Source organism: Asparagus officinalis, chromosome 1 (assembly GCF_001876935.1).
Source record: "Asparagus officinalis chromosome 1, Aspof.V1, whole genome shotgun sequence".
In the NCBI taxonomy this organism is placed as follows: Eukaryota; Viridiplantae; Streptophyta; class Magnoliopsida; order Asparagales; family Asparagaceae; genus Asparagus; species Asparagus officinalis.
Genome location: NC_033794.1, coordinates 98501050 through 98504889, shown reverse-complemented (window position 1 = coordinate 98504889; position 3840 = coordinate 98501050).

Sequence of the window (3840 nt, the reverse complement as noted above, 5' to 3'; positions counted from 1 at the left end):
ATATATGTATATATATATAGGGAAAAGTGAATCTAAGGTGATACCCTAGGCTCCCACCTAAGGACGCGGCCTAGAATCACATCATTTCCTAAATTTTTTTTACGATCCGATCCGTTGAACTTGATCTACACGTTCTTAAACCCAAACACCCCAATTTTAGGGTGAACCCGTTGTTTTTTGACCATTCGTTGAGCCGTGCAAAAAGTTCTATTCATTCGAAACCGTTAAAATTACAGCGAGTGGATAAAGGGTCAAAACACGACGGGTTCACCCCAAAATTGGTGTGTTTGGGTTTAAGAACATGTAAATCAAGTTCAACGGAGCGGATTGCAAAAAATTTAGGAAATAATATGATTTTAGACCGCGTCCTTAGGTGGGAGCCTAGGGTGTCACCTTAGATTCACTTTTCCCTATATATATATAGAGAGAGAGATGAAGAACCTTGGTACCAAGTTGCTTAAAACAACTTGGTAGTAATGTGGCATAATTTTGCCCCTAGATCACACCTTGAAGATAGAACCTCAACCACCCTTCACCAACTCCAATGTAGATGTAGGGACAAGATTAGACCATATCACTACCAAGTTGCTTGGAGCAACTTGGTACCAAGTTTCTCCATTTTTCTCTCTCTCTATATATATATATATATATATTCCATTTCTCATACGTACTTATGCGAATGCATTCCGTCCCGACTTTAGGTTTTTTTGAAAAAAAAATCCAGCGATTCTATCTCTCTAAGTTGCTTGGAGCAACTTGGTACCAAGTTTCTCCATTTTTCTCTCTCTCTATATATATATATATATATTCCATTTCTCATACGTACTTATGCGAATGCATTCCGTCCCGACTTTAGGTTTTTTTGAAAAAAAAATCCAGCGATTCTATCTCTCGTCCTTCAAAAACCCCCGTGACCCCAAGAACCCATCCAAGATCCCCAAATTTCCTATCTCCCTCTACCCCCCCCCAGCCCCAGCCCCAACTCCTCCACGACACCACCGCCGCGGGATTGAATCGGGGTGAATTCTGCAAAATATTAAAAAAATTGGTGGTGTGATGGGCTGTTTTTGTTGCTTCAAGTAAAACATTGAAGCAAATAAACAGAGATTAGCAAATAATGGTTGGTACAACAATGCTTAGAGCCTCAATTAATCCCTACAAAACTAGATAAACAAATCATTAGAACAATAGGGCTAAAAAATAGATGAATGAAACATGCACTAAAATGATAAAAATTTAAAATTATATCGCCTTTTGTCTACTAGATATGAAATCAACACCAACTTTCCTTGTTATCCAATATGAATTCTAAAAAATATTAAAAAAATTGGTGGTGTGATGGGCTGTTTTTGTTGCTTCAAGTAAAACATTGAAGCAAATAAACAGAGATTAGCAAATAATGGGCTGTTTTTCCTTAAGCCTGATTTATCATATATAATATAAAATATTGTCAGATTTTACCACAATGTAATGTAATCTATAAACTTTATTATTCAACATTTGAAAACAATGCATAATGTATAAGTGTAAGTAAATTAGGGGTCTTCATTGTTCTGCATTTTTAAAGAATTTTCAATCAATAATACATACATTATGAAGAAATAAAGTTACGGAATTTTCCAAGTGCAAGGAATTTATTGATTTTTTTAAGAACCACCTTAGTCTACCTCTCTTTTTCTATTTGTTTCTCTTTGATTAATTGGTGGGCAGAGATGAAATTGGATTGATGAGCAACAATAATGCAAAGGTCGCCTAGATCTCTTCTGCATAGAAGAGCAATTGCATCAGCTACATTAGAGAAGAAATGGAGCTTGGCTAGCAAACGTCTCCTTATTTTTGCATTTTATTTATAATTCTAGTAAGTTTTATGGTTGTGTTGAGCCTGAATTTTGAGAGTAACTTATGTGATTTTATGAACCTTGAATTTTGGGAGTAGATTATGTACATAATTTGGATTTCGTTGGGTTTTTGTATGGGCAAAAGAAAAGAAACATGCTCTTGTGACGTTAGCAACTAGTATGCTGAACTCCTAATGCACTTATGTTCCTATTTTTCTAATTTTTTTAAATCTATATATTGTTTGTTATGTAAATTGGATGGAGAAATATATGTGTATATTTAATTCCCTACTTTGTCGAAGTTGCATTCAAGTATGTTGTCCTATGATTTGTGAATAGAAATGCAGGGAAATGTTATAGCTCAGCTTGTCAAATTTACGGCATCAACTGGCTGTTCTAACCAAGTGTTAGAGTTTCTTCTGTGAAAGTTTGTCAATAAATTTTCCTTTGCTTCATACCATTAGAAGAGTTGTCAAGTAAGAGAACCATATTGTTCAATACAGGCATCCATACCAACAGCTCGAACTTTGCATCTGATATTCATGCACACCGGTGAGTATAAATCATGCTTGTCCGTATACGCTCACAGGTTGGATACAAAAAAGGTTAAAAAGGTGAGAATTTGGCAAGAGATGGTACACAGGTTTCATTTACATGTTCTGCAAAAACACGCCTATGTTCGTTCAATCTGCGCATCATCAGAAGCAAAGACCATGATTAGATTTCCAACACATCAACTCCAATATGGAGTACCAGGAGAGTCTTCTATTCATCTAATCATATTTATATGTAGGAATACACCCATATGCTTTCAATTTCCTTCTTTTCCTTTCCTGCAATGGCCTGAACTTAACAAGAATGTGTAATGAAATTCAAGAGGAGAAGTTGAAGTTTGCCGCTTCAAGCCGATTTGATTCCTTCAATAAAGCATCACTAATATGTACATAAAAAAATTAACACATCTTGTGATTATAAACCGTAATCAATATGGGTTTTACTCTAATTACCTCAAGAGCTCATAAATTTCAATGGGATAAATGTGCTGGGCATTTCAACAAACAGGTCATGTGCATGAAAACTAAGTAAGAAAAGCATCATTATTGTAGAACTTTCGTATTGAGCAAAATGACAACCTCATTACAGAACAAAAACAAGCAACTCATGCCAATGATTATGTTTAATAAGTAGAAAACCAATTTATTAGAGAGAGAGAGAGAGAGAGAGAGAGAGATCGAGAGAGAGAGGGGTCGATATGTTACTGATGATCGCAGACGCTACACCAAAAAAGAAGGGGATTAGAGTGCAGTCTTCCAATTAATTTAATACAAGTGAATCCAACAAAATGTAATTAAGATTTAATAACTGAAACATTGCAACAGGAAACAAACAGAACAACCATTATTGACGCAATGTTTGTGTTATGGTGAGATAATATAAATATCAGTATACTCAAAGAACACTACACAGGAAACTAGAAACTCAAAGAACAAACATTGCAATAGTAATTAAGATTCTCATGATGAAGTAGATTCGGCATCAAAACTTCAACTAGAAACTCTCGGTTTCCTTGTAAACCATTTTTATCTAGTTGTTTCACTGCAATTTCCTGTGAAAAATAAACTAACTATCGTTTGCTGATATCTGAAAAATAAACTAACTATCGTTTGCTGATATCTGAATTAAACCAGGAAACTAATTAATATAAGAAAGGGGATTACTTGCATTAGTTCGGCATATTTGAAAACTCTGGCCTCATTAGTATTCTTGTTTTCTAATCTGTAAAATCTCTTCAACTACTGTCCGATGCTTGGTAGTCACTGTACATGTCAAAAACTTGTTAAATTTTTAGAATTTTCCCCTCTTTGAATCATCAAAATCAATCTACACCCAGAATCCAAAATCAACAACAATAAATCTACACCCAGAATCCAAATCCCCATCTCCATAGCCACCAAAAAAGAAAAAAAACCCATTTTCTCAAAAGTCAATCCAATCAAAGGGA